At 30.8% G+C, this 6,911-nt stretch overlaps 1 long non-coding RNA gene across 1 annotated transcript; it reads left to right on the forward strand.

The window, feature by feature from the left end:
- Nucleotides 1–2,688: 2,688 nt before the first annotated feature.
- LOC145101092 (uncharacterized) lies at nucleotides 2,689–5,898 on the forward strand. The gene is made up of 3 exons (XR_013705449.1): nucleotides 2,689–2,933; nucleotides 3,488–5,339; nucleotides 5,715–5,898. It is a non-coding gene; the product is annotated as an uncharacterized LOC145101092 (long non-coding RNA).
- The last annotated feature ends 1,013 nt before the right edge of the window (nucleotides 5,899–6,911 follow it).

A 6,911-nucleotide genomic window follows, 5' to 3' on the forward strand; every position in this document is an offset into this window, starting at 1 on the left:
AAAAGACCAACAAAATATGAAAATGAATGATTAGTAGAAAAGCATATGTTGTTATAATCATAAATGATTATTAACAACCATGTTTATAATCATAAGTGATTATACAAAATACACATCAGCATAAGAAGTGTAATCATGGATGCTTCAGTCTATCCTAACCCAGCCCGCAAAAAGGAAAATGTAATTGGCATTCAATTGCTTAACCAAAAGAAGAACTACATGAATATTGCAGTCTCAAAACATGGAGAAAAAGGAAAAATCAAACAAATGAACAAGAAAAATATACAACTACTACAATTCAAATCATTGATTTGCGAGGGGAAGGTTAAAAGCGTATTAAAGCTCCATGTCACCACAACCAAGCTTCTGGATCACCTTGCACAACCCAAAATTGTAATTTAACACTAATCCAAACCAGGAAGTCGATCTTGTTGCTTGATTCCACAATCAGAATCCAAAATTAGTGTGGAATAACACAGAACAAAAATTAGGTTGTAGCAGTAAAATGAAATCGAACATACCACGTGACGCATGGACGTTGTGAGCACTCAATCTTGTTGATGTTCATAATTAGCCCTAGGTAGGGTTCTTCTAAAGGCACCACTATTAGAAGGATTCTGAAATTCATTTGTTTGGGTGGATGAAGATGAGATGGTTATGGTGTTGAAGGTGGGTCAGATGTCGCCGAAGAGAGAAAAACGAAAACGAAAACAAAAACAAGGGGGTTATGATAGGCAGTCGAACGTACTACCTTGTATCATCGACGAAGACAGAGGCGATACTTTTTCATGCTCCGACTGTGAAAGTGGTTCGTGGATGGCGGCGACGCAAGTCGATAATACTGGAGTGAATGATGAAGTCGTAGGTTTAGGTATATATATATATATATATATATATATATATATATATATATATATATATATATATATAGAGAGAGAGAGAGAGAGAGATTGAGAGATTTTAGGAGTTGTTAAACATAAGGGAATGATTAATTACATTGATACCCTTTTCATAATTTTAATTCAAATTAATTGAATTTAAACATTTTACTATTAACAAAATTTCTAATTAATTATAGCCTTAGATCTAAGATAATAGATGGATGATATTTGTTCTCGCGTTCTCAACCTTTTAGGTGTTCTCATTTGATCCTACTCCTATATATATATATATATATATATATATATATATATATATATATATATATATATATATATATATATTACTATATTATTATACAAACCTTACTATTCCTAAAAATATATTTAAGACGTCCAAGTGTTTAAGCTAATAGTACAACAAATCAGCATTAAAATAATATAATAATTTAAATCCTACAAAATACAATGCAATAAGTACAAGTGTTTAATTCACAATAAATCACATACTCCAATGTTGAAACATTCAAACGTCAGGTCCTTATCTTTCCAGATATAGAGGACATCAACAACTTTGACTTGACTCTTTTTTTTTCCTTCTTTTACTCTTTATCCCTTCTTATCTTGACATTTGAATTCTCTGTCAATTCTCTTAATTTGAAATTTAAAAATGTGTATGAGGAGTCATCAATTGTCATAACTTGATAATAACCCTTTAGGTCTACACGTTTTAATTTTTTATGAACTTTAATTGATAATGGACGTTATATCATAAAAATGATTTCTAATTAAATATGGGGCCTATAGAAAAAAAAATAAAATATTAATATAAATTTGTTACACTAACAAACTCATTGATGTATTATGTCACAAATAATGTCAAAATATAATTATATTGTTCTTAGAGAGTTAGACTTTACTTTCTATGGAATATAACATTTTTATAAAATAAACGTATCGCCGAAAAAAAATTATTCGTGTGCCCAATATAAACAAAAACGACAAATACATCAAAGAATACATTGTTTCTCGAAAAGAAAAAAGAACCAATAAATTGAAACTAATATGAAAAGAAACGATTTGCAGAAACAACCTATTTGTCACCGCCGCTTTGTTCGGGTAACGACTATTATATATATATATATATATATATATATATATATATATATATATATATATATATATATATATATATATATATATATATATAAACTTAGAAAAATACATAAATATGTAAAAATGCATATAAATATGTAAAAAATATGTTTATACATTATATACAAATTTTGAGAAAATATGGAGAGAAGTCTTATTGTTTTTGGAAAATTAATGATTTGGCCTCATAACCAGTTGCACAGGTTAAAAAGGCTAAATTGAATAAATTTGTGAGTTACTTGAGCTTTTCTATTCAAAAGGTTAAATAATCCAGACTTTTCTGTTAACAAAAATTAGGACTTTATCAAAAAAATTCCCAAAATAGTGAGACTTTACCGTAGAAAACTCTCTCTCTCTCTCTCTCTCTCTCTATATATATATATATATATATATATATATATATATATATATATATATATATATATATAGAGAGAGAGAGAGAGAGAGAGAGAGAGAGAGCGAGCTAGGTTCATATGTTTTAACTATCTATTGTATGAATATAGGAATCAATATGGACCAATAATTTCAAAAGGATAATTTGGTAGTATTAGAATTTAATTATTATTTTAAATTTAATTAATTTGATTCCTATGCCAATCAAATCCTTTTATATTAGGCAATTATTTATGATTGATTGCCTACCACTTTTGATCGATCACCACTAAAGCCCCACCTTACTCATTGCTCCTCCTTCCCCCAAACACTGATGAACTAAAGTCTACCACGCCATGAATTCTCCATAGAAGGTCTGTAACCCTAGTTTTCTCAAGAAATTCTCAATGCCTCCACTGATGCAATCGCCATCTACATTTCTCTCTGTTCTCATGTATGTATGCCAGCAGAAAAAGAAGCAACCCTGCTCTCTGAGACATGAAACAATCGCTAAACAACAAACCACATGTAAATTTTTCTTTCTTTTCTAAAATCAATCTTCATTTCTTCCGATCCTAGTCTGCTATTTTTGTTTTATTCTAATGAATCTTGGATCAGCATATAACTTCATAATGCTAAACTCTGAAACCAGAAACGTACACTACAAAAAGTAGAATCAATATTGTGACAAACAAAATGGAATTATTAAATCGAGAGATTTCTTTATGTTATTTTGATTTTGATATTCAATTTTTGATTCAACGCATCATTATTATTGTTCTTTCTCCTTCCTTAAAGCATGCAACGTGTGTCTACTATAGAGATGATAAAGCAGAGTAGAGAAAATGATTGAATTAACATAAAAAATTTGATTTTCTTGTTCTATAAACTAGCATTGAGCTTCAGATTGATAAGGTATTTGATTTTGCCCGCCAAATGTTTGCTAAAATGTTTGAATCAAATATTTGAACCATTTTTAAGATATACACTCTAATGTGTTTTGTTATGTGATTATGAATCGGATTTCATTTGCTGAACTTCGATCTTTGGTGTGTTCTTAATGTATAACAAATAATATGCAGGAAATTCTATGGCATCAAAGACGTTTACGAAGGATTATATGTAATGGCTCTCTTTGATCATGTAGACCAATCACTCTACGAACTACTCATCCTACAAGCATGGTTGTAGAAAACGCTCGACGTAGGCTAATCAGTGGACTGGGGTCAAGGGGTTAATCGGCTAGGCGGTGATTAATCGGGCACCATTAATTATTTAAAAAATTATTAAAAATTAATAAATATAACATTAATCCTGAGAGTATAACATTAAATATAACATTATATATACTAAACTTGAAAACAAAAGAAGAACTAAACTTGATGGTTTTAAGAAATATTTTGATTTCTTCAAGAACTTTGCATAGAACAGTCTAACCAAGACTTCATAGAACAATATAAAAAATAGACCTACATCGATCTACATCGGAGAACTTGTAAACCAAAAAGAAATGTCAATCAAACACCTAGATTCACAAAAACGTGTCTAATATAAATTCTAGATATAAATTTTAGGAACACAGAACAATTCAGAACATAGAACAATTCACAACATAGAACAATTCACAACATAGATAAACCACAACCAACAACAGGCATATACAAATCAAAAGTCAACAAGAGCCAGCAGATAGTCACATAGAACATAGGTAAACCACAACCCCTGTTCTTAAGCCAAAAACAACTATGAACTCTTTGAGGATTTTCATCAAACATCTTGTGTGCATGAATCCCTGATGCTTCTTCTTCATTTTCATTCCAACCAACATCACCACCACTTCTGCCCTACCTGTTACAATCGAGACACAAATCCAAACCTCGAACCAGAAAAAGATGAAGAAAGAACAAACGAGTGTGTACATTTTTAGCTCTGAATGTAATAGAGAGAAAAGAGTGTTTCTTTTTCTTTATATTGTAACCAAGAACCAAGCTCAAGAACTTATCAAGAACATCACCATCGGACCTGCTGTTAACGACGGGCATCATCACAGCAAAACCGTCTTCCATCTTTACCACCTCTAGTCGAACCAACCAATCATTCGTCACCGGTAATCTTCAACTCTCGACACCACCTTTCTCCACACCATTGATCCATATTTTAGCCACTTTGAATCACCACCATCCTTATATCTCCACCATAAACGACCCCTTGCACCATCGCCTTCACCTTCGTCGAACACCCACCAACACCTGTGTTAAATCCGAAAACAATAAAGGGCGAAAACCTGCGTGAAATCAAACAAAAGAACCGGTCCAACACCATATCTAAATGAAATCAAAGAGGACCTGTTAAGATCAATATTTTTACTCTTTCCCACCTTCAAAATAAGCTCGTTGATAAAACAAGATGCAGATTGAAAGTCAAAATCAACGATCTGATGTCGATTTATATAACTTCTTCGGGTTTTTTTTTATTAAATTGACGAGAAGCAGTCGCCGTTTCACTTCAATCGTTGAGTCGAAAGAGGGAATATGATGTTTCTTTGACTGCACATAAGATTGAATGAGAAATTGGAACGAACCCTAGCACCACTTGTTATATTTTGACCATTTTGCCCTTAAAATGTTTTTAAATCATGTTGACCTGAGTTGACCGATTTGAGCGCCTAGCTCCCCCTAGGTTCGATTATCTCCGACTTTGACCGACTTTGACCCTTCCGATTACACAAGCCGATTACCTCTAAACCTCTTCAGTCGAGGTCCGCCTAGCGCCTAGGCGCCGATTAATCGGCCGCCTAGGCCGATTTTTGCAACACTGCCTACAAGAAACCCTTAAATCCACAATCAAACAGCTGGAAAGAAACAAAGATTGGTTGCACCGGCTCCAAAGTAAACTTTTCTGATCGATGGTTCTCGTGTCGATAATTCTTTCAAGGTATGTTGTTTACAAATTAGTCTACTTTTTCATAAGATTTCTACAAATTTTTTTTCACTTTGTATATTCTAAGAGAATAACATTATGTATGTAAGAATTGCTTTCTAAATTCAAAAACCCTTTTTGAGTTGGATGTTTTTGTGTTATTAACTGTTTTTTTTGTAGCGATTTTGGTAGAATTATAAGTAAGGTTTTGAAAACCAGCATTCTTAACGAATATGAACTTGTTAAAGCTTCTAATATGAACTATTATGCAATAATATAACATTGGTATTTTTTATATCAGTATATTCTATCAAAATTACTACATTTTTTTATTATTTGTCATATTAAATCATTCTCACGGAATTTTATTCTACATAATTCGATTTGTAGTTATTCTCACAGAACACGTGAAGGAACATGATGATCAAGGACCTCAAGGTTGGATGATAGTGTATGAGATTAAGATGAACAATGGTCATCGATCTTCCAAAAAGAATGCACCATTCATCGTTATATTCTGCAAAATAATCGACAATAGAACAATAAGATATATGTAATATTATATTCTGGTAGAATATTCAAATAGAATAATCCACACACTGTGGTTTTTTTTAGTGAGTGTTCTATTGTTATAGAATTGTATATAAGTTTTTTTTTTGTTTTTTTTAAGAATGTGACGAAATTTTGTATCTGCTAATTTGTTATTCTTCAGAAAGTTCTTTCAATCAATATATATAAGCAGAATATTTATTATTTTATGTTTCAAGAATATTGTTATTTTTTAATATATTCATAAACATATTCTGTTAGAATATCTGAATTAAGAGAATTATCATCAATAAAATCAGATTTTAAAATTAATATAATATATGATCCCTTAACATATGTAATTTTTCTTTTTTAAATTTAGATTAATTTACTAAAATGCCTCTACAATAAATTATATTGTATTTTTCAATTATCTCTAATTCAATAATATTTATTAATCAATTTTTTAAAAATAAGTAAAATGATTGGTCCACAATCAGCTCTACATCTACACAATAGATGGTTAGCATACAATAACTTATATATATATATATATATATATATATATATATATATATATATATATATATATATATATATATATAGGGGATAAGGAATATACATTACAGCCCCACCTAAGCTTAGGTACTAAACCTCTAAAATATGTCGTTTTAACATGCTAAATATACCCGCTTTGGTTTCACTTGGTAAATATGTCATTCTCCATAACATTTCTTTCTTTCATTATCGTTTTATCATCTCCGTTTTCTTTCCTCAATTATCGTTTATTACTTCATCCAAGTGAACATTACTAAACCCTAAACCTAAACCTAAACCCTAAATTTAAACCCTAAACACTAAAGCTAAACCCTAAACCCTAAATCTAAACACTAAACCCTAAACCATAAACCCTAACCCTAAACCCAAAACCCTAAACCTTAACCCTAAACCCTAAACATAAACCTAAACTCTAAACCCTAAACCCTAAACTCTAAACCCGAAACCCTAAACTCTAAACCCTAAACCCTATTGTGTCGATCTTGAATTTACATCTTGAAG

The sequence above is a fragment of the Lactuca serriola genome, chromosome 4 (genome assembly GCF_051521515.1).
Source record: "Lactuca serriola cultivar US96UC23 chromosome 4, Lser_US96UC23_V15, whole genome shotgun sequence".
Classification (NCBI taxonomy): Eukaryota; Viridiplantae; Streptophyta; class Magnoliopsida; order Asterales; family Asteraceae; genus Lactuca; species Lactuca serriola.